The sequence below is a fragment of the Pogona vitticeps genome, chromosome 3 (assembly GCF_051106095.1).
Source record: "Pogona vitticeps strain Pit_001003342236 chromosome 3, PviZW2.1, whole genome shotgun sequence".
NCBI classification, from domain to species: Eukaryota; Metazoa; Chordata; class Lepidosauria; order Squamata; family Agamidae; genus Pogona; species Pogona vitticeps.
The window spans coordinates 121,334,612-121,342,451 of record NC_135785.1 but is presented as its reverse complement, the minus strand read 5'-3'; the positions used below and the strand labels follow the sequence as shown (position 1 = coordinate 121,342,451).

At 40.5% G+C, this 7,840-nt stretch overlaps 1 long non-coding RNA gene across 1 annotated transcript; it reads left to right on the top strand.

Annotated features, from left to right (window-relative positions):
• Nucleotides 1-564: 564 nt before the first annotated feature.
• Nucleotides 565-4,113, top strand: LOC140705841 (uncharacterized). The gene is made up of 2 exons (XR_012085399.2): nt 565-658; nt 1,683-4,113. It is a non-coding gene; the product is annotated as an uncharacterized LOC140705841 (long non-coding RNA).
• The last annotated feature ends 3,727 nt before the right edge of the window (nt 4,114-7,840 follow it).

The window sequence follows — 7,840 nt, the reverse complement described above, 5'->3', positions numbered from 1 at the left end:
AAAGCTAAGTCATCTTAGGTTAAAAGGAAAAAAGAAAAAAAATCTCCCTCTAGTGGCAGAAGGTGGAATAGCAACTTCCCATTAGTTTCTATGGACGAAAAGAGCAGATACAGATTAAATGGTTTTCAATGCATTCCTATGGGAAATGCAGATTCGACTTAAGAACTTTTCGACTTGAGAACTGCCTTCCAATACAGATTAAGTTCGTAAGTCGAGACCCCACTGTACATTTGATCTAGTCACAAGTGTAAGCTTGAAAGAAACATTTCCCCTTTATCATTTGCTCTCTAGCAGTTCCGAGTCATTCTACATCTTTTCTTGGCGATTATTACACAAAAGCATAGTGTTTCATCTTTGCACTAGCTATGTTCTTTTTTGTTGTTGTTTTTGGTAAACTAGCTCTGCATACTTGCAAGCATGCATATTTTGCAAAGTCATTATGGTCCTGCTGCTTAGCAGTGAGGCTGTGGCCACCCTTGTCACACTCAATTTCGTTCTTCTGAGAGCTGTTTCTTTTTTAATGACCTTTTCAGAGCCAATCTTGTCTCTCTTTGAGGGGGGAGCTTGTGCCAGCATTGCATAAACTACAGTTGAAACATGGTGTCTTTCAGATGGAAGCCTGGGTGACATCCTTGTGAGCAGGCCAGAAGAGTGAATGGTAAGCAACTGTTTCTATTAGAGGGGGATTGGGAGTGAGGAGCATCAAAAGACTGTTTACGGGTGTAGGTCTGCACAATCTCCTCAGAAGCTCCCATAACCTGAATGTCAATGGACTAACAACCAGGGATAACTCTCAGTTAAACTGCACTTGCTTTTTCCCCGTCAATCCAATTTTTCTTACCCTGGGTTTTCCTAAGAAATTGAAATAATAAAGAATTGAAGTTTGGGGTGATGTTCGTTGCATTCTAGGTCAGCCCAAGACTTGCAAGCTGCATGTCTTTGTCTTTCATGAAAAACAAGCATGGGCAGATAAGATCAGTGCCATTTTTGAAGCTATGGTATTTCACCAAGAACATGGCCCGAACTCTTGCTTTACAATATAACAGTTACCAAATGATTGACTAAACTGTTAAGTCAATTGACCGGGCCTTCATAGGTGATGGTATTTTCAAAACACCCTCATCTGAAGAACTTAAATGTTAAACAGAGGAGTAACAAGACCAGCCCAAGCTGTTTAACTAGCTTAAACTACCAGCTTGAACTGGGCCTGGCAACCAGAGCAGGTCTTTTGGATTGCATCATTATGAAGTTAATATCCTAAACTGTTAGCAGATTAGCTGCCACATCTCGTCTCAAGGGTATTGTCAATGCAGGAGTGAACACAGAATGGAACTAAGGCATTCTGATGACTTTTGCCAAGGAAAGGTCAGGCTGGTGCACTCAGTGGAGTTACAGAAAAGCACTCCTCTCCATTCCTGCCATCTGGCAGTTCAGTAATAGTGCAGAGTCAAGGCGGACTTCCAGGCTATGAAGCTAAGTTTTCAGATTAGGTTGAATCTCAGTCCTTAAGCTGGTATTTCTGTGGACCAGCAGCACCTACATCTCAAAAGTCTTTAATTTTAGTTTGTTCACTCTCATTTAGCCCAGCCCAGGCATTCAAGAATATCAGTTGGGCAACAACAACATATCAATGATATCTCACTCCAGACAGTCACATGAGCTCTTTCCACAACTTCATACAGATGCTGAATAATATGAGGGATGCAACAGAATTCTGTGAAGCACCATAGGCCATGGTACCAAGTGGTGGAGTTCCTTTTTGGTATGACCTGACAGGAAGGATTTGGACCATCATCACGATACGGCACTCCCTACACCAAATCCAGCCAGGCAGTTCAGAAGGATGCCACAGTTCATGGTAGTGAAAGCTACCAAGAGTGCCGGACGATTAACAGCTTCTCATATCCCATTCCAAGTATTTGTCATCTATCAGCGGAAGCAAAGTAGTCTCAGTGCTATAGTCTCTTAAAAAAACACATCTGAAATATTATGTTCCTCAAGCAGGAGAAGTCCTTTAAAAGAAAATGTGAAGAAACAGGGGAGGCTTTGAAATTTGCCCGCTCCATAATGAAAAAAAACTGATGACAGTTGGGGCCTCCACACTTTTTACACATGAAAATTTGTTGTACCTGTCTAACACAAACAAAATGTTTTGGTTTGGTTTTTCTATGGGTCCTCATTTCGGTTGTTTCCCCCTCCCTTCAAGGCTGTTCCTACCACGCCTCAGAGTGAAATAACGCGTAGGCGTTGGCAGCAGGGCAGGAGAGAGATGCTGTGGAGAACATGTGCCTAAGTGGAGCAGTAAGGCTTTTTAACATCTTGGCCTTGCTAAAGGCAGCCTTTCCCTTCTGCTTGCTGCTTCTGCACAAGATCTTAATAGAAAAAGCTCTTTGAGCAGGAAGAGGAGGAAAGGCCCATCCAGGTGTTAATGCTACTCAGTGACTTTCATGCTCAGCTCAGGCATTTCTGTGTGCCATGGCAGTGGATTATTTCTTTGCCTCGTTCCAGCCAAGAGGAGGGAGATTTCTTAGACTGGAGAAAGTGAGTGGCCAGTGGCTGCACTCCCGCAGCCAAAGATAGCAGCAAGTACTGCTGTTCTGTTTGGATGTTGTGATTGGCTGCTGTTCATGGTAGTCTGTGGGGAAATGGGAGCAGATGGCCTCCTTCCATCTGCACCCATTTAGCTGCCTCTTTTTACAGCTGGCTGTTGCTCCAAAACAGCAAACAGATGTTTATCTTCCAACTTTGGCCAGAGCACAGTTCCCTTTGTTTATATTATTTTATAGACAATGGTGGCCTATTCCATCCTCCCTGAGTGACATTAGACTGGTTGGTGACATGAAAAAAACAGTTTACTTTGTGAATCCAACAGCTAAAGTATTTTTCTGCTGCATACAATCTGATGATTTATGTATTCAACAAGGTTAGAAACAAAGTGAATTTATTCAACAGACTGAAAAATTCTGAAAGTTATTTTTCCCAGTGTTTTTCAAAATTAAAAAAAATACATAATTCCATCTCCCATCCAGCAAAGTCCTGGCGATAGATAGATAGATAGATAGATAGATAGATAGATAGATAGATAGATAGATAGATAGATAGATAGATAGATAGATAGATAGATAGATAGATAGATAGATAGATGGATGGATGGATGGATGGATGGATGGATGGATGGATGGATGGATGGATGGATGGATGGAGAGAGAGAGAGAGAGAGAGAGAGAGAGAGAGAGAGAGAGAGAGAGAGATCACGTATGAAAATTGCACACAAAGAGAGAAAGAGAGATTTACAAATAAGCCAAAAAATGTACATCAGTATGTGAGACTGGGAACACCCTCAGAGGTGGTCAAAGGAGTGTACCGTCCATCTCATGGAGAGGAAACGACCAGGGACAACTGACAGACTTGATGAAAGATTTACAGGAACTGAATTTGAGACAGAAGCAAGAGGGGGTGATATTTTGGTGGCAAGACAGGGGAAGGAGAAAAAAGGCAAGGAGAAGGGGCAGCAGTTAGTAGATCTGGAGAAGGGAGAAGCATGTTGGATGGAGAAGGTGGAGGAAAAAGAAGATTTGGTAGATTTGATACAAGAAGACCTCTGGACAGGGGAGTGGGTGGAATTTAAGGTGCCAAGAGAGTATGCAAAAAAAGAGTGGAAGAGACAGATATATAGGAAACCTCCATATCTGGCAAGACAAAGGAGAGAGAGGAAAGAAAGAAATATAAAGCTTGGGTACAGAGAGAGAGACAATGGAAGGAACATAACCGAGGTATGGAGAGAGCTGGGAGACCCCGTAGGGTCAGTCCATTTTGCCCCAATCTAAGATATATGCTGGTCAGACACGTATGGGAACCACAGGTGGGCTGGATATTTTAACGTGCTCCCCCCCCCCCATGAGACTAAGAGTAATAGCAGCAGATGATCTGTGCTATGAGTCTAAATGGTATGATCATGCTTTGAATTCTTCACCTCTCACGTTGAAAGGGAATCTGTAACTGTTTGAGGATGAAAAGTGTGGTGCCGTCTCTACAAAGCAAGAGGCTGATGTTGTTGTTGACAGAGACTACAAAAGTTCGTTAATAAATAAAGATGTTTTATTAGAAAAAAAACCTGAAGTGTCGGAGAGTCATCTTTGCACCATAATGTCCCACCAGGAAGAAAAGGGGATGACAGGGATCACACAGTATCAGTCTCTTAAACATTGCATATTATTATAAAACACATCAAGAGTGTTCAGGATCATTTACGTGGAGGAAACCATTATACGGTACTTAGAATAACAGAAGTTAATGCTCAGTATAGTACTTCCCAGATTCCTGGTGAGTTTAGTTTAAGAACTTTAAATAGACTGGCTCATGGAAGTGAAATAAATGCACATTTATGTGAGAAGCTCACCACTTCTATGGCTTTGGGCAACACCCGTACAACCAATGTTTAAACTTTCCCTTTCTTGTCTTAAAAACACCCAAATCGTAAACCATAAAAAAAAAAACAGCCAAGAAACAAACCCACTCCCAAAAGGCAACACTACACAGACGCTAAAGGAAAGTCCAGTGTGGTGCCACATGTACAATTGGAACGTGGAATATGAGAAGTATGAATCAAGGTAAACTGGAAATTGTAATTACTTGTAGATATACGTATATGTATGTGTGTTTCACCTGTTATTAGCTGCCCAGAGTAGTGGCAGGCAGGCCACTAGATGGGCAGGAAAACTGTGACAGACAGACGGACAGATAGACAGACAGACAGACAGACAGATAGATAGATAGATAGATAGATAGATAGATAGATAGATAGATAGATAGATAGATAGATAGATAGATAGATAGATAGATAGATAGATAGATAGATAGATAGATAGATAGATAGATACTTCAAAAAGGTGTTGCTGAATTTCTTTGGGATCTGCTTCTTCCTGTCTTTGAATTTCCCCTGAAAATTACGTTTGGGGTCTATTCCTCCACAGTCGTCGTCTTCTTCAAAAATGTCAGAATCATCCCCTTTAGCTATCTCTCTCTCTCTCTCTCTCTCTCTCTCTCTCTCTCTCTCTCTCTCTATCTATCTATCTATCTATCTATCTATCTATCTATCTATCTATCTATCTATCTATCTATCTATCTATCTATCTATCTATCTATCTATCTATCTATCTATCTATCTATCTATCTATCTATCTATCTATCTATCTATCTATCTATCTATCTATCTATCTAATATTATATTTAAAATATAAGGACCCAAGGCAGCTTATATCATAAAAGGACATTATTTAAAGTTAAAAACAGTAAGTATACAGATACCAGAAAGGATCAAACCACACTAAAAGACAGAAAACAAAAGCAACAAAAAAAATTCAAAGCAGTAAGGTGCAACAATCCATTAAAAAACCCATTCAGGCAGCGAGTCACTAAAGGAAAACCTGCCTGAAGGAAAAAAGTCTTTGCCTGCTTGTGGATGGACAGCAAACAGTAAGCATTTGAGGGTAAGTGTTTTTAAAAATAACACAACATCAATACTTGAGACTTTTCCGTGTTGGGATGAATCAGAATTCCGGAAGTATACCGCCTTTCAAATCCTCCAAAACTCCTTCTAAAGATAAATGCTGTGGGACACCACAGCTTCCTTGTTTTGCTTTTTAAAATAACTTATATCACATTTAAGTTAAGTGCAATACACTGGTTTGCAGATAGGACATGTTATTCCTGCTCCTCATGTTGCTACAGGACCTTACAGTCAGCGGAAGCACCTCCTTCAAAATTCATAATTCTTGAAAGGATAGCAGCCCATTGTGTAGAGAAAGGGATGGGAATAAGGATGAAGAAAAGGAGTTCAGAAAATGCTCTGGCAGCATCCCCTGTCCACTCACCTCGACTGCTGGGAAGAAACTCTGCCAACCTTCTTCTGAAATTGTTTATACATTGGGAAACAACGTCAGTTTGCCAGGTCAACAACAAACCCCATTCCCTGAGATTTCAAGCCCAAAACACAAGACCAGATGTCACAAGGGCAGATCAGGCACGGGCTAGATGTGAAATGAGAACCGCTTCTGGGCCAGTTGATTTTGTAAACAGGCATAAAGGGAAACTGGGTAAATAGACCCTGAAGAGGTGAAACGGTATGATATGACAACCCAGAGCTAGGGATGAGGCAGAAACAAACAGCTGTTGGCTGGCAGACAAACGTCAGAATGCCATAAAAATAAACTCAACTGAAATTTTATTGAATCCTTGGTGTAGAGGAAGATCTCACCAACGTCTCAAACAATGCATACGTAGAACAAATGGTGCATTTATTTCTCTATTTGGATTTCTAAAAAATGTTTGAATAATGGCACTCTGTAGCACTAGCAACTCTATCCTGAAGGGTTATTGAGATGATAAAACACAAAACATAAAGAGCATAATGTAAAGCATAACCTACAAACCTTTAACTGAAATACTATCTGAACAATCCAAAATGATTAATATATTTTGTTCACTTTTGTTTGAATAGCACTATTCTTCAAATACAGCTGTAATTTACAGTGTTTTGGCTCAGAGCAGAATATCCAGTAATGTTAAAAAGAAAATATTTTAAAAGAACAGTCATGTAGTCAGCTTTTCTGTCTGTGTGCTTTGTAAGCTTTCACCCAAATAGAAGTCATTTAAAGACCTTTTATATGAGGGGAAAATGCATCTTTTTTTCTATGTGAGTTCACCTGTAATTGTCACCCATACCAAAACAATGATGACTTTGACAGAAATGCCTTTTGGAGGGAGAGGCTGTTGTTCCAAAGCTACCACACTGAGAAAGAAAAGCACCTTTCAATGCACAAGCGGTTCTACTTTGTAGCTCTATTAATGAGAAGGTTAACGGAGGGAAAAAGAGCCTTTAATAAAGTATAGAGTAAGCTTACACAAGATTTTGATTTCTGTTTGTGAAAGAAATTTGATTTGGCAGATCTGAGAAGGACAAACTGTGCTGGTTTAAAATGAGTGGTTCATTTCACTCATGGAAAGTTTTACTTTAAAAAAGGAACTGAAATATGGTAATACATACTATGAGTCAATGAAGACATCTTTGGACGATGAATTGGCAACAGGGAGCATTTTCACCCTGTAGAAGGTTTCTTTCGTGAATTCTAACTGTATAACTCAAAATGATATACAGTGGTGCACCGCATAATGGGTGCCCCATTTAACGACAAATCCGCATAGCGATGGTTTTTTTTGCAATCGTTTTTGCGATCGCATTGCGATGTTTTAAATGGTAAAACATCGCTTTGCGATGATCTGTAAGCTGTTTCACTTACTGATTTTCGCATAGCGATGTTTTCCTAACAGCTGATCGGTGGTTCCAAAATGGCCGCCGGGTTAAAAAAATGGCCACCCGCAGTGTTTTCGCACCCATTCTTCGCTTACTGGGCAGCAAAAATGGCAGCTGTATGGAGGATTTTCGCAGAACTGTGAGTTTTTTGCCCATAGGAATGCATTAAACGTGTTTTAATGCATTCCTATGGACTTTTTTGTTCCACATAGTGACGAATCCGTATAGCGACGATTTTTCCGGAACGGATTATCGTTGCTATGCAAGGCACCAATTACATCTTGCTCTTCTTTTGTCAAGGAAGGAAGGAAGGAAGGAAGGAAGGAAGGAAGGAAGGAAGGAAGGAAGGAAGGAAGGAAGGAAGGAAGGAAGGAAGGAAGGAAGGAAGGAAGGAAGGAAGGAAGGAAGGAAGGAAGGAAGGAAGGAAGGAAGAATTGGCACAGTGCTATTTTTGTCTCCTTTCACCTGATGTAATTAGAAATAGAGTCTCTCTCTCTCTCTCTCTCTCTCTCTCTCACACACACACAC